This window comes from Enhydra lutris, unplaced genomic scaffold (assembly GCF_002288905.1).
Source record: "Enhydra lutris kenyoni isolate GAN:26980312 unplaced genomic scaffold, ASM228890v2 scaffoldscaffold12, whole genome shotgun sequence".
Taxonomy (NCBI): Eukaryota; Metazoa; Chordata; class Mammalia; order Carnivora; family Mustelidae; genus Enhydra; species Enhydra lutris.
Genome location: NW_019154096.1, coordinates 6,804,967 through 6,832,624, shown reverse-complemented (window position 1 = coordinate 6,832,624; position 27,658 = coordinate 6,804,967). Strand labels below are relative to the sequence as shown.

Sequence of the window (27,658 nt, the reverse complement as noted above, 5' to 3'; positions counted from 1 at the left end):
TGGAGTTAGGAGAGGGAGGATTTGGGCTAGGAGGGAAACGTTTCATTCTTGGTAGTCTTTGGCTTTGAATTACCTTTGAAGTTTTTTTTAAGCTTCGTGTTTTACCTAAACCATCAATAAATAATCAACACTTTTTACCCAAATACGCAGCTCTGCTGGGTGGCAAAGTCAGTTTGATATTTAAGGCAAGATTAGTTAAAATCCATAAGCCAAATAATTCACATGCAAATAATTGCTGAAAACTAGCATTTAATGAGCGCTTATGATAGACCACTCTGCAAATCTCTTCCTTCATCCATTCTTTCTTGCTCCAATGCCACCACCCTAATCTCAAACCCATTACCTTCCATCTTCTCTCTAACTGGTCTGTCAAATATGTCACCTGCCTAAAATGCACATCACTGACTCTTATTTGAATATATATGCGACTACACAACTCTAGGACAAGAAACTCTAAGACAAGAAAAGGAGAAAGGCAATGTTATCTCAAGACGATTTATTCTCAACCTTATACCCAAAATAGACAAATAGATCATGTGGTTCACTTCCTTAAAATCCTTCCAGTGACTTCCCACTGCCTGGGCACAGCACTGGAAATCCGTGGCTCTAGGCTCTTCTCCCCCACTCACCCCTCACACCTGGCCTTCTACCGGATATTTGAATGTGCCGAAGTCATTCAAACTGAGGACGCCCACTGTGCTATTTCCACCTGCCGTGATGTCCAGTTCCACACTAGCTTAGGTCCCCACGGGGAATGCTTTGTGTACCATCCAGTCGGTACCCCTCTGTAATACTTATTCCAACTCCATTTAATGAAGTATCACGAGGAGTATTTGCTTGATCTACTTTGTCTGCTCCTGAATCCCTGAAGACTAACGTATTATTTTGAAGCTTTTAAAATTGTGCTTCACGGGGCGCCTGGGTGGCTCAGTGGGTTAAAGCCTCTGCCTTCAGCTCAGGTCATGATCCCAGGGTTCTGGGATCGAGCCCCATATGGGGCTCTCTGCTCTGTGGGGAGCCTGCTTCCTCCTCTCTCTCTGCCTACTTGTGATCTCTCTCTGTCAAATAAATAAATAAATAAATAAATAAATAAATAAAAAATAAAATATAAATAATAAAATAATAAATATAATTTTATTAATAAAATATAAATAAATTAATTAATTAAAAAATAAAAAATTGTGCTTCACAATCAATTTTAGATCATAACGGGTACACACACACACACACACACACAGAGACACAAAACTGAGGAGTTTCATGAACATGCCCCTTCTGCATGCAATTCACTTGATAATTTCTACTCTGTTTTAAAAATGTTGGCTGCAACCCAGTTTATTGAGTCTACAGCCACTAAGAGACTCAGACCTCATGTGAAATAACCACTCATCTAACACAGTGCTCAGCCAATAGTAGGGCCTTGGTGATTATTTACAGAACAGACAAATGAAAAAAATACTCACCAACCACTACTTAAAATGATTTGTGTTTGTCTGCATTGTATAACAGGGGATTGATTATGACTTTGTCCCTCCCCAGAGAATGGGGCCCCAGAAGGGCTAACCCCGGCCATTCTGGGTACAGTTATTTCCCTTGACTGGACTGATGAGATCAGGTCATGGGGTGATCTCCTCCTGTCCCCATGCCCCAGACTGTCCCCTTAAGTACCCTCCAGAAAGAGAGACTGTTCATTATTTCCCTGTTTATAGCAGACCATTATATCCCTATCCCTGCAAAAAAGAGAGGACTTAGAAAATAAAGAACTTTCCAGCAATATCTTTTTTTTTAAAGATTTTATTTATTTGACAGAGATCACAAGTAGGCAGAGAGGCAGGCGGAGGGGGGGGTGGAGAAGCAGGCTCCCCACTGAGCAGAGACCCCCCCCCCGATGCGGGACTCGATCCCAGGACCCTGGGATCATGACCTGAGCTGAAGGCAGCAGCTTAACCCACTGAGCCACCCGGGCGCCCCAGTTCCAGCAATATCTTAATGACACCAAATGCCCAGAATGAGCTTTCTCCAGAAAAACCAGTGAAACTGCTCAGTGGGGGCCCAGTCCCAGGGGCTTGTCCAAGGGTGTGTCCTTCATGCATCTGTAGGTCTGCGGGGAACTTGAGTGCCCCCCTCACCCCCATGAGCTCACTCCCAGGGCACAACTCCAGAGCAAAGCACGTGTTCTGTCACCCCGGTCATGCAACACTTTGGAAGAAGTGGAGATGAACCAATGCTTCCACGTGTCTGAGAACTGAAAACCGGTAGCAGAACGAACATTCTAGCAATAAGCATTATGTCCTGCATTTTAGATTCCTGTGTGCTCAGTTGATGCCTCTTTCTCTACGTTGATATGATGGAAGGATTGTTCATTCTGTGCGTTTTCGTGGCCCACAAGCTTCTGTTAATAGTTGGCTCCTAGAAAATCTGACTCCTCTTACTTTGAACTGAAGCCAGGTGAGGGTAGCCTCTATTCTACGGGGCCTGCGCTTTCTAAACCCTTAAGGCAAAATGTACTCAAAATTGGGAGGGCTTTGGGTTTTTTTAAATTTTTTTTAAAGTGGGCTGTATACCTTTAAGATCTTCCTCTATAGACTAGAGCTCATAATGAAGAACTTAGAATCTCAAGGTTAGATCTTTGAAAACGTCCCTTCCTTTATTCTTCAAGAATCACAGTTACCACTGAGGTTTCAAACCAGGAACAACAGCTTTGGATCTCACATAACCCAGTCCACGGCTGGTGCCCTCTTAAAACCCAGATGAGCAGCTTGCATAAAAAAGAAGCCAATTTCCCCAGCCCGATCAGACCCTATTTACTTAGTTATGTAAATGCTTTGTGTATTTGGGGTTTTGTAAGCCAGCGTTTATCTGCATACTTGACCTGAAACTCCACACTTTACTCCCTGTAAAACAGTGATCTAAAACAGCATGAACAAAAGGAAGAAAGATAGACTCTCCCAGATTTACCCTTAGACTTAATATCCCTTCCACGGAACAGAGAACAGGGGAGCTAACGTAAATAAAAGCTGAGCTACCCAAACTACAGTGAGTTCTGCTTTTTAAAACACGTAACTCACGACAACAGCTTCAAAGGCAATATTCACATCAACGGTTTTTAACACAAAATATATTTTAATGTTGTCCACTAAGGAGCCTGGCCCTTTTGTAGACTCTGCGGCCCCCGTGACCCAGTTATCTGGTCAAAGGGCTGTATGGATGCAAGAGACAGGGCGAGTTAAAGTTTAACTCCCAGGAATTGTAAACCAAACCTAAAGCCACTGAACCTTTGGAGTTTGATATGTTGATTAGAGCATAACCAGAGTGACACGTTGAACTCGCCACAATCAAGGAAACCTTTTCCGGGTGGGGACCTCTGCAATCACTCAGGTACGGTCCATGTGTTTGGCTATTTCTTGCTTCAACTTTGTGAAACTGTGCATTGTGGCTCAGTGGGAACACAGCGAGAAGAGCGTCTGTCTATCCTATTGCCTGATGCAGGGAGCTTTCTGGCTGGGTTTATGCTAATGGAGCAACCTGAAAACAAGAGAATATACTTCAAGAGTCACATAATCTCAGAATGAAATGGCTGCTATCTTCTGGTCCTTGATTTAATCCATTTCTGAGCTAAAAAAGTAGATTTACTGCCTTGGGTTCAAGAGTATGGCTAATGTTTCTGAGAAGTTTATTTAGCTGGGAGCGTTGTGGTTGACTGTGGGCTGTGGTCCTAGGACCCCCGGAAATATACAAAATATAATTACAGGAAGAGCATTAACATCAGTAGTAGATTTTGATTTCTCTGTGTAGGTCATAATTCCTATCATATCTTAGCTTTCGTATTTTCAATTCTCTCCTTCCCTCTCCTTTGCCCTTTGCAACCACCCAAAATCTCAAACACAAAACCCTGGAGAAAAGAAACCCACCCAAAGTCATCCTGGTGGATTCTTGCTATCTCTTTGGCCAGAATCCTACTCACCAAAGGAATGCCTTAAGCTGTTCCCTTTTTCATTCTAGCAAAAGAAAAAAAGAAAGGAAGGAAGAGAGGAAGGGAGGGAGGGAGGAAGGAGAAAGAAAGAAAGAAAAAGAAAGAAAGAAAGAAAGAAAGAAAGAAAGAAAGAAAGAAAGAAAACAGACATGGAAAATAACTGGCTTTGAATGTGTTAAAATCTCAGCCTTGGGCATAGCTAATTATTAGAGTTTTTTCTCGGGCTGGTTTGGGTGACGGTACTGCAGTGGATATATTTTCCCATGATCATTTTGTTCACTCCAGAAAGGCAATTTGCAACCAAAACAGGCTATGATTGTATCTTAAGAAAGGTGTCAGAGCACATAACAGGAATGTCCATTTCTGCCAGAAATCTTAAACTCTGATTGAAATACTTTTGTTCCACAATTATGAAAATGAATTCCAAGGAGAATGGGCTCCAAGTTAAACAAGTGTGTTTACAGGAGGACTGTTGAGCTATGTCTTATTTCCAGAAGGGAAGAAACACGGAATTATTTGTGCCCTGTGCAAGATTAGTGTTTTGCAAAATATACACTGACAAGCTCAACTTTCGTTAGAATTTAGAAGCTTCAAAGGTGTGTTGGTCTGGTCTGAAACATCCTTCATGATTACGTGCTGGAGCATACACAGTAGGAAGAGAGGTCTGAGGAGAACAGTGAGTACTAGAATCAACACAGACCTGTTGCAGGGCAAAGACCTTCCCCTGCTAAATACAGAATAATGGACAGATGACTTATGGGTTCACATTTTAGGGCCATATTTTCTGGAATTTTATTGATAGTGCCCATTTGAGATAATTCTCACATTTTGCTGTTCCAATTTATTATTTATCAGGTATAAGGGAAGGGGAAGGAAATTTGGAAAAAGAGAGGAAAAGAAAAAAAAATCTTAGTGGGCAAATACAAACTGACATGATGGATAGGAATACACTGAATATTTAGTTCTTATTTTTAAGTGGGCTAATCCCAAATTGTTTTGTGCCGTTTCAAACGTGACATTTCCTACCCTATAGTCAGTGGATGTTCATCAGTGTGGCTCAAAAAAAGTGACCCCGTTGTCGAGTGGAGGAAAGGCAGTCAGATACTTTAAAGCAGGTCTTGTTATCACGTGGACGTCTGGAGTGAACTAACAATGACAGATGTTGGTTGAGCCTTATATGGGCAAGTGTAGTCCTCAGCACCTTCCAGGGGTTCGTCTATATTATTCTTAAAATAGTCCTATAAGGTAGATACTATTTTACTAATGAGAAAATTGAGCAGGGATTAGTTACCTCGCAGACTCAGCATCACCCAGGCGGGGAACAATGAGCCAGATTCCCCAGCCAGGTGGACGGACCCCAGAGCCCAAGCGTGTCACCATCGTAACGGTCTTCACAGGCACTGGGGAGTTACTGTGTGTGTACGTGTATGCATTTCTTGTGAGCATCGGGCAGTGCGAGATGTTTCGTTTCCTTGCTTCGTTTACAACAGAACGGCTTTCAGAAACGTCTATTAACGTGTCTCAGAAAGGGATTCCTCAGAATGCAGATTAAGAAAGAATAAATCCTTTCGAGACCTCACACCCAGTGTTCATAAAAACAGAACCCACTGAAATCACCAGTGAGACCATCTGAGGGACCTGAAGGTCTAGCTGTCTTCCATCAAACAGGACCATGCCTCTTTTAGACACTTTCCAAATTCATTCTAGAAAGAACACTGGACTCCTCTCCTGACAGAGGGTGGCTGGAAGGCGGGTTCCCAAGCCCCTGAGCTCTGTGGCCTGGGGCACACTACTTAATGTCCCTGAATCTCAGATTCCTTGAGTTTGCCATGGGGGTAGAAGCCACCTTGAAGAATTCGGTGAAGATTAAATGAGATGACACAGCAAAACAGTTGAAGCGGGTCCCTGGCATTCGGTAGGAATTCAGCAAAACTCTCTTCCCCTTCCCATTTCTCTATTTGTAACAATCTCCAGAAAAATGTCCAGAGGCTTTCCAAACTTACCCAGTAGCTGCTCTTTGTCAAAACTCTACTGATAGAATAATAATAATAAAAAAACTCTACTGATACAGTCAATCAAAAACTATACACAATAATAAAAGTTCTGATTAGTCACCAAGAGTAACCGTGTTCTAGACAAAAAGACAGAACCTCTTATTTTCTCTTATTCTGAAAAGACAGTAGCAACAAAAATACAACGTAGCATGCTTTTATTTTAGAGAATGTTGCTCAAGGAAACTCTTAGCTAAAGTAGCCCAATGCCCTTTTCCCCGAAACCCACCGGGCAGCCTGTGGTGGCGTGTGTTCATTTCATCACACAGCCAGTTAATGTTACAAATGTTTCAGTAACTGTCTTTTAAAATACTGTCATCCCTCGGCAGGCTGGGGAGGACGCTGGGTACTGTTGCACAATTGTTGTCATTACCTTATGTGTCTCTAAATGACTCAATCAGTTCAAACAAGACGGTATTGATCGGTGGAGGATAAACACCATTTGATCTTACTCATGGAAACAGTAACCAGGCTCCTCTGAAGTGTAGTTCTAACAGCCCAATGCCCGCCCCCCCAACCCCGGGGAAAGCATCTGGAAAAGGGGAGACACCACTGCAGTGACATTACCTATTCGAAATCTGAATCCCATCTGCTCCTTGCACATCCTATAAGATGCAGGTGGTTGTTAGAGTGTTTCCTGCTGATTGGATCAGGAGAGAGAGCTCATCTATCATTTGAGTCCATCAGACTTAATCTAATCAGAATCTCAGTCTTAAAAACTACATAGAACCTTTTAATTGGATAAATTAAGGTTTTGTGTTGAATATTTTTGATTCATCCAAATCAAAAATTGAAATATTGCCTTTTATAATAATGGCTGCTTTGACTAAAATATGCCGGTAACTTGAGCTCCCTAATTTGATTTTTTTGAAAGGTTTTATTTATTTATTTGAGAGAGAGAAAGAGAACACAAGTCGGGGGAGTAGGAGAGGGAGAAACAGTCTCCTTGCTAAACAGGGAACCCCCCTCCGCTCCATGCAGGGCTCAATCCAGGACCCCAGGTTCATGACCTGAGCCAAAGACACACACTTAACCAGCTGAGCCACCCAGGCCACCGAGGCTCCCCACTAATTTAATTTTTTAAAGATATATAAACTCAGCTTTTTTCTTTTCCTTATACAGCTATGTCTGTGGAATTTTATAGGGTATTAGCAATCCTGTGGAAAATATTTACCAGGTTTATTTCAACAGGGCTCCATCCCTGGTAAAAGGAGTAGGAAGGCCATACTTCGGACTGAGATAATGCCCTCCAGTCTGCAAGGGTGTGCACAGTGTTCTGCCCCCAGCAACAATATGGCTATGGAATCAGCACATGACGATTTGGCCAGACAGAAGGACCAAGAGAGCAAACTGGTTTGGAATTCTATAAAATCTCGCCTTCGGTGATGTAGTAATGTCCCCTCTTCTTCCAGTAGTTAAAAATGAGCATTGTTTTGGGGTGCCCAACCGATTCAGAGAGCACTATACTTAACATAGCAGAATCCACTACTGTTGCTACCTTATTTCTATAGAATATTCTAGTTTACAAAGCATTTTAGACAGAAGCATTTAGACTTTTCTTTAAAAGATTTATTTATTTATTTGAGAGAGAGAGTGTGTGAGAGAGAGAGAGAGAGCATGAGAGGCAAAGAGAGAGGGAGAATCTGAAACAGACTACCCACTGAGTGCAGGGCCCAACCCAGGGCTCGATCTCACCACCCTGAGATCATGACCCGAGTCAAAATCAGAAGTCAGACACTTCAACACCCGTGCCATCAGGGACCCCTAGACTTTTTTAAAGCCAGATTTCCTCATGGTCAATGCAGCATGCCTACTTTCTTCAAGGTAGCTCAGCCATCACATCTCATTCCAACTGTGAGAAGCTGGTTAAATGCAAGACGCTCGCAGAGTCCAGAAGCCTCACTGGGCTCTCGCAGTGGAGGCGCATTACGTCCGGAGCTGCACCTACTGTGCAGGATGTGACCACCCCGGTGATGAGTAACTAAGAGGTTAGATGAAACTGGGAAGAGAGGGTGAGAATCCCTGCAGAAGGTGAGAGGAAAAACTTTTCCCGAAGGAAAGGATCCTACCAAGATTTCGAGCATGGCACATCAAAGAAGTGAAGGGAGGGAGCCGGGCTCCCTCCTGGAACGTCGCTGTGTGTTTGCAGGGTTTCTGTATTGAGGCAACTCTTCCTTCTTCCTCTCGAGTGATCTTTCATATTCTTCCATCCAGCTTTTCTGTTAGGACTGGAATTAGGGCTCCTTTTTCCAGCTAGGGGCTTCTGTGTAAAGTAAACTGGCTTCTCAGATTTGTTTAAGCCCTAATCCCTGGTTACTTTCCCCGGCAGTCAGAGATCAGACGCCGGCACCATGCAGCGCGAGTCTGTGTTGGCACATGGACACGACCAGGTCAGGTGCACTCTTGCCTGAAGGTCCCCATCAAAGCCTCACAAGGCAGGCATTGACCGTCAGTCCCCTGTGATGCTGGTCATGGCAATGACACAATTAATAGCTCGTGTATGGCCGACATGGCCGACATAGCTCCTGCCACATGCCGAGCACAGAGATGGACTTGTTCAACCCTGTGGGATTCTGTGAAATGGGCTCTATGGCTATGCTGTTTTCCCAATAAAGAGGTCAAGTCTCAGGACCATGGAGAAACTTGCCCCAGGTCACAGGGCTGGAAAGTGGTGAAGACAGGAGTGAACACTAACAGTCTGGCGTACTCCACTGTGCAGACAGAGTGTGACCAGAGCATGGAGAAGCACTGGATCTTGGAACTGGAGCTAAATTTTGAGGTCCTCTACTGGACAGAGAAGAACTGAGTTTCACCAAGGACAAAAGATATTTTTGTTGTTGTTAGGGAGAGAACCCAAGTGTAGACCCCCAGCCCTCAGAAATTGCCCTGAATGACTTGGCTTCCTGATGCCCAGATTCTGCGAGGGTCTGAACACAGCACCTCCCACCTGGAGGCCACGCCCTTCTCCCCAGGGAAAGAAGAACTGGGCTGCTGGGTCTGTAAATGCTCAGGGAGCCCCAGATTTAAACTGCCCTAATTTGGAGCTTTAAATGGAGACCCAGAAGTTCCCAAATAGCAGCTCTACCAGCCTCAATGGAATTATTCATTTAGGATAACAAGAGCATGCTTCCAGAAGTTCCTTGTTAAAATACACATTATTTGGGAGACAGGGCATGAGTGATAGGAACACTGTGAGGTATTGACATTCAGGAACACATTAGCCTAAAATCGCTTAGCAAATTAACTAGCATGGCCAAGCCCACCGAGAAGGGCGTTTAGGACAAGTCAATTGTAACGGTAGGGAAGAGAAGACAGAGAGGAGAAATGGCCAAGGATGGAGGTGTCATGGGGAACAAGAGGAAAACGTAAGGTATCTGAATGATGGCTATTTGTCTGATCTTTGAGGAAGAATTTACTTATTAATTTTGAATGATTATTAAAGACATTTGAGCATCACACTTACCAGATTCCTCCCTGTCTGCCCCTCACTACAAAACAGAGAGTTAAGACAGGTGTCCTGGCCAGAATTGGAATCATCCAATAATGTTAGTACATGGCCCTGCTTTTCCAAGGCAGAGATGTTCTTCATCACAGGCAAGGGCTCCTAATTAAGTTGGGATAAAATAATCTGAAGGAACTTGGGTCATTAACAAGGTAGCAGAATAGAAATCTGGATCTTCACACCAGAGGGCAAGCCTCTTGGCCTGTGTTGTTTTCATGGTCACTACGAAGAACAGAACGTCAGGACTCAAAGTCACTTGCAAATAGCAAGGTTACCAGCATGACAAAAACGCAGGTATGAGATAATATAACCTGTCCCCAAATCAGTCCCCTGCAGGGCACAGCGGAAGACCCCCGAAGAGAAAATTATGGGGGCAGGGGCTAAGCAGAGCATCAGGATGGAGGAGGAAGGGGCTAGGGATTCGCGTCTTCTTCAAGGGATTAGCTGCTGGCTGGAATGGAAGGAAGGCGATCCCTTGGGATTACCGTGTTAATCTGTCCGCTGGGACTGACTGATGGACTCCGTGCTTGTATTCAGCATTATTCTAGATGCTGTGTTGGATACAAAGATGTATTGCACTTTTGTTCCTAACTTCAAGGGGCCCAGGAAGGGTTCCCCAGGTTTCCTATCTCAGTCTTAGGGTATTTATTCTCTCCCTTCTCCAAAGTCTCTTACTTTGCTGGAGAAGGAATACTATTTTCTGTGCTACACTGAGGGTTCCTGAAAGGCAAGAAAGTTATCCTATTTCTTTTTCAGTGTGCAGACCTACCACCTTGCTCTACACAGAACAGATTCACACTATTGTTTGCTGAATAACAGAGCCACCTAACTGGAGAGAGCAGGACAGGAGGTAGAAAAGGCCAAGAAAAACAGCACTGAGTGTCCGGTACCCCACTCTGGGCTGTTTACTTGTCCTATCCTTTTGCATCACTATGGCAACACCATGAGACAGGTATCCTGATCCTCAATGTCGAAAAGAAGAAGATGGGATCTGGTGAAAATAACTTGAGCCAAGTTTACAAAGTTCTTAAGGGTAGAGCCCCCCCCACATTAGAACCTGAGTTGGTCTGAATCCATGATCCCATGGTGTGTCTACTGGGCCATGATCCCCACTTGGGAATCAAAGAATGAACAACAAAGGGGAAAATACTGTGTGCTTTATTATTACGTGGTGAAACTAGAAAATTAGGAGGGAACTAAGTATGGAGTAGTCCGAGAGGCTATATGAAATTCCCATTCAGTCCAGCAAATATGTATTAACTGTGTCTACTAAGTTCCAGGCTCAGTGGAAGGGCTGGAGATAAAAAGATGAGCGTCCGTCCTTGGCGAGGGGATGGTCCTCCCTCTCTTCGTTTCCCCACCTGTCCCTAAACTAACCCTTCTGCCTCCAACACATTCTCAGCAACACTCATGGAGTTTCCTTCCTAAAGTGCACAGGGGCCTGTTAGAGTTCTTCTGTGCTGACTTCATAATAAAGCAAGAACACTCTGTCCTGCTGGGATGGACATCATTCTTGCCTGCCTCCCCAGTCTCACCTGTTGTCACTCCCACTCCTGATCCCCTCTGTTTCACTCACGTTCAGCATCCCAACCATACTCAACTCCTCCATTGTCCACGCTGTTTTCGCTTCTGCCTCTGTTCCCTAGAGCCCCCCTCTCCCTTCTTCTCCTGATTCCTAGGCTTCCGGACCAGTCTGAATAGAGAAAAGTTATCCCCTGGAAATTAATACAAAGTTGGGTACTTTTGATAGGTGGTGACATTGGTTGCTAGTGCTGCAGAATACAGGGCCATGGGAATTCTTTGAATAGGAAAGTAACATAATAAAATGGTCGAGAAAATTAACGAGTGTTAACACAGAGGATGTTAGAGTTGGAAAAAAGGTCAGAGGTCAAGGTAAGACAACAACCCAGGTATGAAATGATAGTTGCATACATGGTAATTAATGGCCGTGGGAATTCAAAAGAAGGGCAAGTATCAGAACTCAGGGGCTGACTAGACATAATGAGAAAGAACTTAAAAGGACAGTTTGATGCCAAGGTGTGAAAATTAGCATACAATCAGAACTTCTGTAATCTGGTTTCAAGGATTTGAGCCCAGGCACTCTGGGTCTGGAAAGGGAATATAAAGCTGTCTTTCATTGCGTATGCCACATTCCCTCAGGGCTACTGCACTATAGAGCTCCAGAGAGTTGGACTTCTGTAAACTCCACTCAAGGATCAAAAATATTTTATTAATCAGTGGCTGGCCATCTTAGTGAGAATTGAGCGTTCGGCCTAATTTTTCCAAATTGGTCTCAGGAAACCAGATGCAGCAATTAAGCTCAAAAGGACAATCTCAATTAGAAAAAAAGAGACATAATAACATGAATCCAAGAATGAATGAAATACAGCACTCACAGCTCATCAGGCCCCTGTAATCTGCCACACAGATAATTGGTCCCAGGCCTATGGAATAAACATCTGCTTTTAAGCTGAGACACATCTACAAGGCACGCTGGGATTACCACTTTCCCAATTTGTAAGTCAACTTAGAAATTAAACATATATGCAAAGACTTTCTACTCTTCTTAGGATACGCCATTCTAGAATTTCTAACCTCTCCCAATCCTCTTTCCCAGGGATCCTCAAGAGAGTGGGGCACGGTGGGAAGAGTGGGGTATCATTACTAAGTGAAGAGAACACAGCCACCATCTGTAGGCTCATCTTACAGTTACGGGAACATGACCACACTGAAGCCATTTTTGTATAGGTATTAGCCAGGGTTCTCCAGAGAAGCAGAACTGGTATTCCAATCGGTGCCTATACAAAAATGGTTTTGTTGTTGTCAGCGTTCTAGCACCTGTAAGATACCAGTACTGGCGACTAGCACCTCTAAGATATATCTAACCGTCTGTATCTATCTGTCCATCTAAAGGGATTTATTGTAAGTGGTTGGCTTGCATGATTAAGGAGGTTGATAAGCCTCAAACCCTGAAGTTAGCAAGCCAGAGACCCAGGTCAGATGACGTATATTTCCAGCCTGAAAGCCAGCAGGCACGAGACACAAGAACCAGTGTTTCAGTCCCAGTGAGTCCAGAGAAGATGGATGTCCCCGGGAGGGCAGAATTCTCTCTCACTCAACTTGTTTTTGTTCTATTCTTGTCTTCAATTGATTGGATCAGTCTATATTTAAAGTTAATCTCATCCAGAGAGACGTTTACAGACACACCCAGAACAATATTTAGCCAAACATCCAGGCACCCCATGGGCCCATCCAGTTGAGACATAAAATTAGCCATCATAGTAGAACCTTAATGGAATAGAGTTCATATGTTGTCTGGTTGTAAAGCTCTGCGTTTCTTCCCCAACACCCACTCCGCCCTCCAACACATGCCATTTCCACCTGCTGTTCAAGTTTTCCCAAATCATTTTTGGATTAAAAAAAAAAAAAGTGTTCATCTCTCAATCTTCAGTGTTACCAACAAAAGATCGCATGTGAGGGTCTTTCAGAGTTTCTGATAGTCCTGTTCAAGCTGACTCGAGGCTGAAGGATTTGAGAAGGAGTTCACAGGGTCGGAACCAGTTACAAAGGGAAGGGGTGTATGGAGAGGTCTCCTGTGTGACATCGTGCTACCAACACTGGCCACCAGGCCAGTACAGACACCCGCGTGTCTATAGCATTCATGTCCTCACACGCAGGCTTGGGAGTTCAGAAATATATATATACTCCTATAACTATGCACCCCCCAGAGGGAGCAGCTTGAGTTTGTCTCATTCAGGGAAACTGTGCAAAGCAGGAAGGAAACTAGGCACAGCAAGTCACAGCAGGAATATCAACAACTTATTGGTTCGTCCTCATGGAAACAGAGTTGCAAACAGATCACTTGAGCCAGAATCTAGTTAGGAGATTTTTTTTTTTTTAATTTCTAAACACTATCATTAAGGAAAACACGTATTCATTAGGAATGATGAAAATGTAAACAATTACTAGAGAAAATATGGAATCATCCACATATTTTTCCTATCATCTAGTGTCTATCTTTCTTTTATAGGCTTTTTTCTTCTCTTTAATACAATGTTCTTTACATGATGTCTATCCCGTCTCTTTGGCAGGTGGGATAAATTCAATTACTGTCCATTGCTTTGTTTTGACATTTAACACGTATAGACTCGAGCTTCATTCAGCAGTTCCCAACTCAGCCACCAATTACGGTGACTTTGAAGGCTTACAAAGTAACCATTTCCAGGCCCTCATCTCAGACCAGGAGAATCTGGCCCCCTCTGGGGTGAGGAGGATCTTGCCCTGGTGCAGATGATTATAATGTAAAGCCAAGCAGGGAGTCTGTTCTTTCTCCATAGCTCCCGCTCTCTAATCTGCTGTCAGCCCTGTTGACTAAAGCTATTCTTAGATGATTTTTTTAGTGCCAGTTTGGAGTATGCTGAATAGTGGTACAATATTTTAAGGATAGGGCCCTGTTTAGCAAGTGATGGCAAGTCACGATTAAGGAAAGCATGCAAACTGGACACATCCTCTGAGAAGATTACAGTGAAGTTGTTTTTTAGATTATGATAAGGGGCGCCTGGGTGGCTCCGTTAGTTGGCATCTGCCTTCAGATATGGTCACAATCCCTGGGTCCTGGGGTTCAAGCCCTACATCAGGGTCTCCAATCAGCAGGGTGTCTGCTTGTCCCTCTGCCCCTCCCACCCACACACTCCCACTTGTGCTCATGCATGCTCTCTCTCTCTCTCTCTAATAAATAAATGAAATCTTTTTAAAAATTGAGGAAGGGGAGATTTAACAGAGTGCATGTGACTTGCTAAAATCCAGAACTGCTTGCGATGAAATCTGAAAGTTCTATTTTGACAAAGCATGTGTAGGTTAATGCTCTCTCTCCTGCATTTCCTTGTGCAATTTACAGTTTCAAGCTAAATCCCAGGGATTTAATGCCTTCTTGTGGATATTTAAAGGGCATTTTAAGCAAATAAGTGTGAAATGTCTTTTGAAGTGGATCAAATGTTCCTACTCTATTCAATCTACTTCAAAATATGCTAAAAAGCAGGAGGTGTTCCCATTGGACCACAAATTGTGCAGTTTTAAATACACTTTTTAAGTGAAAATACATGGCTCTATTTGAAATTAACTTTTCCGTCAAACCAAACAAAATGGTGGTCTAGATGTCAGGACTGTTTTGAAAGAATGATGATCTGGGCATCAGGTGGACATGCTTAACTCTCCCGAGAGTCTGGGGACCGTTGTTTTTTTTTTTTTTTTTTTTTTTTCAAATGAAATTGTATCTGATTCCTGGTTTTGAATTTGCACTTAAAAAAAATTAAAAAGAAGAAAAAAATTTGAAGGACACACCTTCTCACTCCTTGCATGTTTACAATGCTGAGATTTAGTCCGGGGTGGGGGGGAGGTGTGTGTGGGGGGTGTGTGTGTGCATAGATACATATGTATATACATACCTGCACAGACAAGGACACACACAAAAACTACAATACAGTCATTTGTCTCTTGTACCTCTGCTCATTCCATTTCTCTGATAATGTTAAGTCAGTAGTTTCCCAATGGAATTTTGTCTGGTATAGTTTTATTTTCTTCATAAATATTTTTGCAGCAGTGCAATTTCCCTAGTGTCTTAGGTTTTGCTATTTTAAGTTACTCTGTATAGGACTTCAAATGACTCCAAATAAGATGGCATATAGATTTAAGCGTCAACAAACAGTCCTCAAAGTATCAGCTGGCCCAAAGCATCTTTGCCAAAATAACTGTTTCTTGTCAAAATTACACCCATCAGCATTGCTGCATTACAGCTCTTAACACCTTTGTCTTAAAAGCAGGCGATACCTTCCAGGTGGAATCAGCCACTTCGTAAGTCAGGGCTGTCACCAAGGGAGGAGAAAGAACAAAGTCAAGGATTAAAGAGAGTAAGAGATGGGAAAAGGAAAAGAGGAACTATATGGACATTTGAAGGTGGACGCAGAGGGACAGGAAGGAGACACGCCCCCAAAACTGTTATGTTTGGTGCCTACTGGAAGTACCTGTGTCTGTAAGCCATCAGTGCCCCACATCAGATGTTTGGCCCATAGCTGGCTCCCTCCTCGCTGGCTGTCTATGATTCAGAAGAGCTAAAGGTCAGGGGGAAGAAGGAACCAATACTTCAAATGTAAGAATACAAATTAACATGGACTCCAAGTCACATCCTACCAAGTGACATGTCACCTGGTCATCTCTAAATGATGCTCCCCATTCTGCCAGGGAACACGAAGGCTGAGGTTTCAGGGGGGTATGATCAAGTGCATAGCAGAGAGCTGGCAATGACCAGGTATCCACTTTAGACCATGTGCAAAGTGGGTCAGACACTGAATGTGTCCAGGTGAACCGTCACACGGTCTACCCACAGCACTACTCAGATGGTCATAGCTCATTTTCTTTCTAGCAAAGAGGCTAAGTTACTGTAGTGCTTTAGATGACCGAAACCATCTGTCCCTATGGAAGAAGATACAAACTCACAGTATCCACGCTTCACCAGTTTTCTCCTGTGATGGGGTTCTCCATAGAAACTCTTTAGGAAAAGCCGGATAGATACTATAAGTTCCCTACTTCTTCTGTGCCATTCACCTACTTCCAAATATAGTAACGAGGAGCACAGACTCTGACCCCAGAGTACCTGGATTCTAATTACGGGTCTCTCTCCAGTTACCTGGGTGACCTTGGACAGACATATTAACCAACCTCCCTAACTTGATAGATTGTCTGCATCGTAGGAATGATAATACCTACACCCACTGAGTTTTTATGAGGATTAAATGAATGAGGTTTAAAGTTTCTGGAATATAGCATATAATAAATGTTCAGGAAAGGTTAGCTCTGTTATTATTTGAAATTTTTTCAAATTTTGCTGTGTAATAGGCAAAGCCAAGGTATCTTGGTTTTTGTTTTAACTTACCTTTTCTGAGCTGATGACTACATTTAAATAAGTTTACAAACGCTTTTTGTTTCTTTTTTTCTGTGAATTGACTGCCTGTGTCCTTTGCTTATTTGTCCACTGATGTGGACAAATCATTATTCAGTCAATTTTTATTCTTGATCTAAAAGTATTCATTGTATATTACAGATACTTATTCTTGGTCTATTACATAAAAACAGCAATCATTTTCTTCCTGTCGGTGGTTTCCTTTCAAATTTATTGTACAGAAGTTTATAATTTTTTAAAGCTTTATTTATCTGAAAGAGAACGCATGTGATGGGGAGGAGGGGAGAGGGAGAGAGGGAAAATCCCGAGCAGACTCCCTGCTGAGCACGGAGCCTGAGGTCTGGCCCCATGGATGCTCCAACCCACGACCCTGAGATCGTGACCTGAGCTGAAACCAAGGGTCAGATGCTCAGCTGACTGTGTCCCCCAGGCACCCCAAATCTGTTAGTCTTTTCATTTGTGGTGGTAACTATGCCTGGTTAGGAAGCTCTTCTGCATCACAAGATTATAAAAATGTTCCCCCATCTTTCCTTCCAGTAGTTACACCGTGTTTTTAAAGGCTTTTCCATTAATCCACTTAGAATTTCAGTATATGCTCTGATAGGGTGGGCCAACTTTTTTCTCAAGGTGTCTATGATCTATCCTTTGAAATAACACCTATTGGCAAATTCCAACATAAACAAAACTATAGGTCTAGGCTTCTTTGTTTCTTTCCATTTATCTATTTGTCCATTCCTATGCCTGTTTTAATTTTAACTTTAAATTAGGTGGGTTCATGGGAATACTATAATTCAGTCCACGTTGTGGCATTTACTGAATGTTTTTCCTGCCAGGTGAACTTCAGACTCATTTTGTCAAAAAAAATTTTTTTTATTGATGTTTAAATTGGTTTGCATTAGATTAATCATATGGGAAGAACAGATCCTTTTTTTGAGATTTTATTTATTTATTTGACAGACAGAGATCACAAGTAGGCAGAGAGGCAGGCAGAGAGAGACGGATGCAGGCTCCCTGCTGAACAGAGAGCCTGATGCGGGGCTCGATCCCAGAACCCTGGGATCATGACCTGAGCCGAAGGCAGAGGCTTTAACCCACTGAGCCACCCAGGCACCCCAAACAGATCCTTTTTAATAATAACACTTAACATATATTCAGGCCTTAGGTCCTTCAATGTAATTTTATCGTTTTCTTCGTAAAGAATTTGGGTACTTCTCCTTACGTCTATTCTTACGAGTTTTGTTTCTATTGTTCAGATCCTCTCATTTCATCTGCTATTTCTGCTTCAATGATGAACTTGTTTTGACTGTTCTTGTGGTATTCCTTTATTCTAATTGTTCTGCACAAGAAGCCCCAGTAGCCTAATGGATAAGGCATTGGTCTCCTAAGTGTTCTGCAGTTGATTTACTTGTCTTTAATGGAATGATCTTAGGCACCTGGGTGACTCAGTGGGTTAAGCCTCTGCCTTCGGCTCAGGTCATGATCTCAGGGTCCTAGAAACAAGCCCCGTATTGGGCTTTCTGCTCAGTAGGGAGCCTGCTTCCCTTCCTCTCTCTGCCTCTCTGCCTACTTTGTGATCTCTGTCTGTCAAATAAATAAATAAAATCTTAAAAAAAAAAGAATGAATGATCTCAGTGTTTCAGTACTAAGTATGTTCTCTGTGTGTTTATGATGCTCTTCATCAAATTAAAGATGTTTTATTCTATTACTAACTTAGCAAGTATTTTTTTTCCTAAACCAATAGTGGGTGTTGAATTTTATTAAGTGCCAGTTTTAATTTAATGGGATGATCATGTTTTTTCTTCCTTGTCACTGAAATGAATTAATAGAATCCCTAAAGATTCTATTTTGATATTAGTATTTTGGTGATAAATGCAATGTGTTTATTGTATATTAGTATTTTAATACCTTGTTGTATGTGGTTCATATCTAGAATTACATGTGATATTGGGGTTCACAGTTGTCTATTTTGTGATCTATTTGTCTGGCTTTATATCAGAGATATGAAATTGACAGATTTAGTATAAGTCCTCCTTTATTTTCTATGCTTCAAAAGTTTTATATAATGAAAGAATTATTTGTTTCTTAAATGATTTGTAAAAACTGCCCAATAAAACCATCTGGACCTTGCATTATTTAGGAAGAAGACAATGAGTTCTTTCATTACAGTGTGTGATTTTTAGCTCATTCAAATTATTATTTCAACCTCGAGTTTTCTAGGTAACTGATCACTGCATCCATATTTTTCAATGTATTAATAGAAATATTAAGAATCAAGAGTCTCTTAAAAAAAAAAAGAATCAAGAGTCTCTTATCTGTGGTTACAACCATTTTTCCCACTTTTTTAATAAAAATATTTTGTGTAGTGTAAAAAAAATACAAAAGATAAAGAATAAAGCAAAATAAATGCATGATTTTATAGGCGAGAGAGAACTTCTGAACCCATTTGGACTATTTTCTTCCTGCCCCTTTTCCTAGTATTTATGTATCACCTGTTTTTAAAATGGGTTTCTCTGTCTTACTTTGTCCAGGTGCCCAGAGGTACTGATTCACCAACCTTTCAATCAGCCCTTACATTTATCAAGTCTGTGGATTTTTCTGTCCTACTGATACACTTCTTTTTTAATTTTATTTTTTATTGATTCCTTCTGATTTCATTATATCTATTGTGATTTGTCGCTGGCCTCTTTAGCCAGACCCTTGGAGTAATTTTCAGCATTTTTCTCTAATTAATGATCAACAGATTCCCCAGAATAGAACCATGACCACATCTCAGTCTTTGATGATTTGTTCTCATTGGCAATTCATTTATTAGGAAGATTTAACTTACTTTTTAAATTATTAGAGTGAGAGCTATAGATTATAGAAAGCTAAAAATAGTCAAAGGAGAGTGGCAAACTGATCTGTTTACCTAGTCAGCCTTTTATAATCCCTTACAAATATGAAAGTTAACGCAAATGAAATCAGACTATGCTTGCTGCTCTCAGCCTGCCCTTTAACTATTCTATTCACAAATATCTGTCTGAACTGTATGTTCTACTAGAACAGTATTCTTAGATGTGTTGTACCACTACTTATTCAAATATTTCTTAATCGCTGATTTTAGGTAGTGTCTAATTTTCATTACAACTCTAAGGTGCTCTGGGGCTCCTGGGTGGCTCAGTCATTAAGCATTTGCCTTTGGCTCAGGTCATGATCCCAGGATCCTGGTTTCAAGCCCCGCATCTGGCTCCCTGCTCAGTGGGAAGCCTGCTTCTCCCTTTCCCACTTCCCCTGCTTGTGTTCCCTCTCTTGCTGTCTCTCTCTGTGTCAAATAAATAAATAAAATCTTAAAAAAACAAAAACTCTAACGTGCTCACTCTTTCTCTCTCTCTCTCTCTCTCTCTCACACACACACACATACAAACACTGAAGACCTTAAGGATGTTTTCCTACTGAGAAGTGACAACAAACACAAGAAACCACCTGATCAAGTACTAAAGCAACATGAAAGAAGACAACATAACACATTCCAAAGAGCATTTCTGTGTCCCTTGGACAATTTCTAGAAAGGATAGCCTTGCAGAAGAACCCAGATGATGCTAAGATGAGTCAATCAAAGCAGCAGACAAGGAACAAGAAGGAAATATTTACTAAGTATCATCCAAATGCCTGGGAGTTTATTAAGTTCTCTCCTATCCATTACCTGATTGATTGATTGATTGATTGATTTGGTTCTCTCCTATTCAATATCTGATTTATCTTTGCTAAAAAATAAAAAGATAAAAAAACAAAACAAAACAAAAAAACCTTCAAGTTAGGTATCAGTGCTCCTATTCTTAGAATAAGAAGCAGAGCCTCAGAGAACTTAAAATCGTGGTGGTGGGATGGAAATTTCAATGCAAGCTTATCTTTCTCTGAAGATGTGCAATCTACTATAGACAGAGGATATTTTCTGTAATTGTAAGTTAGTATATCTACTAAGAACAACTTTAATTTTTCTTTATTTTAAGCCTTGACAAGGCACAAACTGACTAGACCCAAAATTAAGGTATGATTGATTACTACTGCCTTAATAACACAGAAAGGATTCTGGTCACCTTAATTTTTTGGCTGACAATATATTGATTTTTAAAAAGAAGGTGCCACATATTGGGACTTGGTGGGGTGTTTTTAGGCCACATTTTGGAATTTTATGTATGCATATTCTCTAATTTCGCTGTGATTCACGATACATGGCCAACTACAGAGCTATCATGTGACTTCACTTCCAAAGTAAACTTAAGACCGATTGTAAACATTCCCAGAGAGAACATTAGAGCTAGTTTCTATTTCTTTATCAAGTAATGCACGATAGTATTTACTTAGCATCAGTAGGCAAATGCATAAACTTTGGTCATTAATCCTTCACAGACCATGTCGATATAATTGGAGCTCCTTCTGTGTAAAATTCCCAGGACATACTAAATGCTTGGAACTCCTTATAAAACCAGTTATACAACTTGCATGCTGGTAAGAGTTATCATGCAACGTCAGTGCACAAACAGTGGGGAAGCCTGGATTGGGTCTGGAGAGGTCCCATTGGCCCATGAAGCCATCATTGACCTTACTGGCACCAACCCCAATGTCTCCCACCTGGTTACAAAAGAACGTCTCTCCTCTGCTTACCAAGTCAGAAATAGTCTTTCCCCCCACTCTGTGTCCTTATTCCTCCTCTTTAGAGAAGTCCATAAAATACATACAGAAACTCTAGCAGTAACAAAATGACTCTATTTCCGGACTAAACCATCTAGCACGGTGCATGGCACATTGGAGATATTCCTTTAATACTCATGGCAGAGGGAGAAGCAGGCTCCCCGCTGAGCAGGGAGCCTAATACGGGACTCGATCCCTGGACCCCAGGATCATGACTTGAGCTGAAGGCAGGTGCTTAACCTACTGAGCCACCCAGGCACCCCCATTGCATTTTTAAACCAAGAAAGCTAATAACTTGAACCTCTGTCTTCCGTCCCTCTTGGCCTCTTCTTCACACCATCACACCTGCCTTTGTTTTTCCAAGCTTCTCTTTCTGCACATGTTCAGCGGGCCTGCCCTTCTCACCTTTGTCTGTCTTGCCCAATTTACTATTTTAAAAAACAAACCTGTTTTCCCACTTTCTCTGTTGCCACGGCCACCAACTGCTGTCCCGCTAGGGCACTCATCTTCCCACACTGCCTAACTTCGGGCAAATCTAGGTAAAAAAATATCACAATCCCCTCATAGTTTTCCTTCACAACGTGCAAGCCAATTTATATGTACAACTTTTCCATATGCTTTTCTTCTTTATAGCATAGGGGAATAAAGAAAGGGCAACTTCTACTATCCCCCTTGCAGCAGTGGAGGCAGAAATGCTGGCATTTGCTTCCCTACCTGCTTCTCTCTCTTGCCTCCTTATCTTTGTCTCCCTGCCACCTTCTCCGAGTCAGGACCCACTGGTACCTGAGGCCACCAGGGTCAAGGGTCAGGAACAGCAACTCTGACCTTGCCCAACAGTGAACTCTGGAAATTTCTACTGAAAAGTCTCTACCGAGGTGAGATGTTCATTCCAATCCACCTGTGACTTTTAGAAAGGCAGAAATCTTGAACCCTCAGTAACTTCTAGAACCCTTCTCTTCTTGATCAAGTAGGCTCCAATGTTGCAAATAGAAAACCGGAAAGGCACTGAAAAGAAGAAAAGTGAATTCAAATATTAACTCTTTTCAATCACTTTGCACTCTCGATTTTACTCTTCTTTGTCTCTCTCCCAAAGACAAGAACGTATATGTAAACGCAGTGAAACCACTGACATCCATCTTGCACGAAAGGTAGACTCACTACTCCAGGACAGAACTTTCTAGAAGTGACTGGAACAAGAAGAAGAATAAACAGTAGGAGATTAGGTGCAGATTCAATTGACTTCAGAACAAGTGTAAGTTACTGTCATTTATAAAATGCCAGTCCAAGGTCTTTCATTTGTTCTCCAAGTTATTTACTGAGCACTTAACATAACGCCAGGCTAAGCATTCTGGGCAAAGAAAGAGGAGTACAGCACAGTCCCCACACTGAGAGAGCTCACGGTGTAGCAAGAAAGATAGCTGTGCAAGCAGATAATTACAGTATTGTATGCAACGGTACAAGGATGTACAGACTCAGTTGAGAGCATTAAGGCTGTGGCTCCAACATGACGCTGAGAGGGTATCGAAGGAAGGCTCCCAGAGCAGACCTGGAAGGATAACATGGCCAGTGTAGTGAAGGTTAGATGTGGGAAGAGGAGGGGAAGGAATGACATTCCAAGCAGAGAGCCAAAAATACAAAGCAGCATGGGAGCCCCAACAGCAGGGAAGGGAATGAGATGCTAGAAGGGAATCTAGTCCTGGAGGGACAATGTATTGTGCTAAACACGTGAGATTTTATCTTCCCAGAAAGTGATTTTGAAATTTAACCCCTTGGAATTAGAGATTAATTATAATAAGAATTAAAACAGTATAATCAGTAACCCTCACCAGGCAGTTATTAAATGCCAGGAACCACTTTAAGTATTTTAAATCTATTCATAGTTCATCCTTAAAACAACCCTGTGAAGTAGGAATTGTTGTTATCCTCACACTTCATATGTAAGGAAATGGAGACTCTGAGTCTCCACCAGAATGACTGGAGGCAGAGGAACAGAGGAGGGAACCATCTCTATACAGCAAGTTGGCTTTGGAGTGTCCATTTGAACCAAGCATCCCTTTGCTACGAAAACACATGCAGGACCAGGACACACCAATGGCCAAGGAGTAAGAGTTGGTAGAGCCAGGCGAGTCCTCCAGATCTCTGAATTAGGAATCCCTCCCTCACCCTGTTCCAGACTGAATGCAAGGAGGAGGGAGAAGGGATGGGACCTGTGTAGGGTCCTGCCTCATCCAGTGGGGGTGGTGGCTTTCCCCCAAGTGGCTGTGCTGCCCCCGCTCCGTGCCTTCTTCTCTCCTCCAGCTGGAGTTACTGGCGGTAACAGCAAGTTACTAAAAGATGTCAACTAAGCCCCGCACCCCCCCAGCAGCACTGCCTGTGAGCCCCATTCACATGTGAGCAAACTGATCAGGGACCCCGGGTCTTTCCTGTAGCGCTGATGCCAGCAGTAACTTTCCTCCAGTGACTTCCATTCACTGCCCTGCTCTTCGCGCAGCCATTCTCATCTGGGTAACAGCACCTTTGCACAAAACCGTGGGATGTCCTACTTACTGCAGAACCTGAGAAGTTGGGGTGCTCGGTCACTGTCCTGTCTCTCCCTTCCCCCCTTTTTCTAAATCACAAATATCTGCATCGAACACTAATCTCGCTAGGAGCCAGGAACTCTCTCAACGCTCTTTCGACGTATTTATTCAGTAATACAACAACCCTGAGAGAAATATTACTGCTTCCTGAGTTGAGAATGCATGGACGCCACGAGGTTAAGGAACTTTCCGGGTACACAGTAAAAGGCAGGATGAGGATTTGAATCCAGATGTCTACATCCCTATTCAGGCTTCGTCTTACTTGACATGACAGAGCATGTACTTCGCATCACACCTTTGTTCTCAACAATCCTTTCTTCACTTGGATTTCCATCCACCTCCTGCTCCTGGCTGTTCTCGAACTTTCCAACTGTTCCAGTTCATTCTCCACTATGGCTCCTTCCTTGTCTCCCTGACTTCCAAGAGCTGGAGTGACCCAGAGATCCTTCTGAAGTAGGTCCTTGGACCTACTTTCTATCCTCCACTCATAGATGATCTCACCTGATTCCACAGCTTCAATGTCACCTCTAGGCCGATAGCATCCCAACTAGTATCTCCTGCCTGGAACTCTCCCAGGAAATTGCAGCTCCTGGAACCAACTGTCCGCTCAGCCTCTCTGGGCTCATGTGGCTATCTGCTGGGCATCTCAAAATCAGCAAAGCCGACAGCAGAGCTCCTGGTCCTCCCCAAATCTGCTCTTCCCCATCTGAGCTAATAGGTCTATTCTTCTAGCTGCACAGACTAGAAAACTGGATGTCATCCCTGACTCCTTATTTTTTCCCTCATTTCCAGATGCATCCCATGCATCTGGAAAGTAGATCCAAGATATGTGCTCTTCACCACCCCTGGTCCACCACTGCTCCCTCTTGCCCAGAAGGTGCGCTGGTTTCTGACTGGTCTCCCCACTTTGCCCCATGAGCTTTCTGCTGACCAGAGTGAGGTCAAAGCTGAGCAGGGCCTTGCCTCCAACGCAACATGTAAGGGCATCGAAAAACTTAGGAATCAAGACAAGGAGTGTTTTCACACAGTGTTTTTTTCAAATCAGAATCCGTGCCAAAAATATCCTAATGAACAAAATAGCCAATTCTTGCACAAAAACAGAACTAGAGTGTCGGCATCAATCCCCTCCTTCCCAACCCTTCTCGACTCTCTTCAGTGGTAGCATCTTGTTGATCCCCCAGCTTCCCATCTCAGAGCAAAAACCAAAGTCCTCACCTTGACCTGCAAGATCCTTTATGGCCTGGGCTATCATTATCTCTCTGCTAACTCCCACTTCTGACCTCATTCACTCAGCTCCATGCCCTCCACACAGGCCGGCTCCCTGCTCCATCAAGGAGCTCCCACCTCAGGGGCTTAGGCTTGCAGGCTCTCTGCCCAGAATGGTCTCCCCTAGACACATGCCTCACGTCACCGGGTCTCCTCCCAAATCCACCCCCCTGGGATCACACTATCTATCATTTCACTCCCTCCTCCCACACACACACTTCATATTCCTTTTCTCTTCATTTTTTTTTTTCTCCTCAGGAACTATCTTTAGCACCTGCACATTTTACTAGTTTACAGTCTTTCTCACCCACTAGAAAACCTGTGAGATTTTGGGGAGAGGGGTTTGTTTTGTTCTCTGCTATTTTCCTAGTATCTCACAAAATTCTTGAATGACAGTAGGTACTCAGCAAATATTTTAATGAATAAGTGATACTTATTGAGAAGTATATTCGAATACTTACTACTCATGGGTGCTCTCCTTCAGTGCCAATGTTCCTAATGCCTACTTTGTATTCGTTTTGAATCCTACTGCCTCCATAAATTACACTGGGAATGACTCTTTCAAAAGGCAGTGGTCTTGGATCTGAACAATTTTTGGATATTAGAAAATGTATTGCACAATCTTTCTTCTAAATGGACCAAATTTAACAGAAGTTTGACTTGCTTAAAAAAATATTTATCTGGGATCCAAGTTCATCCCTCAGATCAAATCAATGTTGGGAGAGGGGATTGTTTTTGAGAACTAAACATTGAAGATGAGGTGTTTCTTGTAACAAATTCTGAATTTTATTTCTATTCCCTGACTTCTAATGACTTGACGCTATGTCAAGATGTTGTTGAGATTTTTCTCAGCAATGTCAGAGTGAGTTTCTTTGATCAAAAGACCTTTCTGATGTGAAAGTGTCTTCAGGTCCCTGTACTAATCATTAACCAAAACTAAAGGTAGGTCTTGCATAAAACTTGTTGTTTCACCATGAACTGTTACGTTTTGATGGAAAAGATGAAGCTCAGCAAAGAGTAAAACTACAACTTGGCCAAAAAAAACAAGAGACTTTGCCTCCAAACATCTGGGAGACACTTGATGACCAAAATGACTAAGCTCACCAGATCCCAGTTCACTGGTGGCCTCCCTGCTTCTGCAGATTAAATCCATAAAGGGGCACCGGGTAGGGGGGCAGGGGAGGGTGGTGTTGAGAGTGTCCTGATGAAAAGACAATTTTAGTAACATCTGGAGAAAGTGCAAGAGTTACGTTTTGTCCTAAAGGCTCGTTTTCTTCGGAAATCCTCCAAACGCCTTTTGTAGTTTTACTTTTTTAAGAGGATTTATATGGTCTCATAGAGATTTCTAGAACTGTAGTCAGCAGCCAGTTAGCCTTATAAGCTGAACACAGCTTTCCTCCCCCCCCCCCGCCACCCTGTAGCATCCCTAGGAAGATGGTTTACACTGCAAAGTTGTCAGGGAAGCTACAAGTCCCCACCTAGATGTTAGAGGTCTATCCAATCACACTATCTAAAAAATGGCTTCAAATTTGTCTTAGCCAAGATACAAAGTTAGGATTAGAGAAAGAAAGAAAGAAAGAAAGAAAGAAAGAAAGAAAGAAAGAAAGAATTGAAAACGATTGATTGAAGGATTGAAAACAAGCTTGCTCATTGCCTTTTGCAAAGGACAGCAACAGAAACTGGTACATTAACTTAATAGACATTCCCTAACAAACAGTGCCTTAAAACAAGGCAGAGGGCAAAAGGGGCCAGCTGGCACGGACTTAGTACCACTTGAGAGAATGATTGAGTAAGAGTGGAGCTGGCCAGGGCTGGAAGCAGGCAAGAATTACTAGAACAATCAAGGGCAGGAATGGCCATGCTTACATGGGAGGCATGAAATTTTTCTGTCCCGGTAACAGCTGATGAGTTGTCCCTCTGAAATCTCATTTTTCTCTTGTCCTCTATATTTTATTGGAAGTATTTACTTTCTAGACAATGCTAGATGCTGCTTGCCTATGCATTTGTTTATTAGTTATTACCTTAATAGAAGACTTTGAATCTCTTATTGACATGATCACCCCAGCTTCACTTTTCACTTTTTTACATGTTTCCTACACTATTAATGGCCCATTCATTCTGAATCTTTAAATGACCACCAGAGGTAGTGTAGGAAAGCTCAAGGCATAACACAGAAAAGTCTTAAAAGGGCCTATGTTGAAAGGCATTCAATCTGCATGTGATTCAGATCACTGCGAAACACCCTTCTTCGGTCTCGGCTGGCAGAGTGGAAGCCCAGCACAGAACCTTCCGGAGCCCTGACACTAAGTGATGTCAGTGTAAGCCCCTCTGGACATGGGAGCCCCCAGAGCCTCCCGCCACCACAGCCTGGACCACTCGGGATGGCCACACCCTCGCCCCATGAACCTCTAGGTAGGAACAATTATCCCATTTGCAATGGGGTTCAAATCATGTTCCCAAATAAAAGGTACAGATGAGAAAGTGCTGAAATTGCATCTTTATATCTACATAAGCATGGAGATGTGTAAACTTGTAGAATTCCTTACATTTTTTTTTTATTTTTATTTTTTTTAAAGATTTTATTTATTTATTTGACAGAGAGAGATCACAAGTAGACAGAGAGGCAGGCAGAGAGAGAGAGAGGGAAGCAGGCTCCCTGCT

The 27,658-nt window shown here is 42.5% G+C and overlaps 1 protein-coding gene across 1 annotated transcript in view; it reads left to right on the top strand.

Annotated features, from left to right (window-relative positions):
* The first annotated feature begins 3,291 nt into the window (after positions 1-3,291).
* The window catches only part of LOC111145083 (APOBEC1 complementation factor), an 81,472-nt gene continuing 57,105 nt past the window's right edge, over positions 3,292-27,658 (top strand). The window contains exon 1 of the mRNA XM_022499712.1: positions 3,292-3,378. The gene's annotated coding sequence lies outside the window, so the exon portion shown is untranslated. The remainder of the gene's footprint in view (positions 3,379-27,658) is intronic.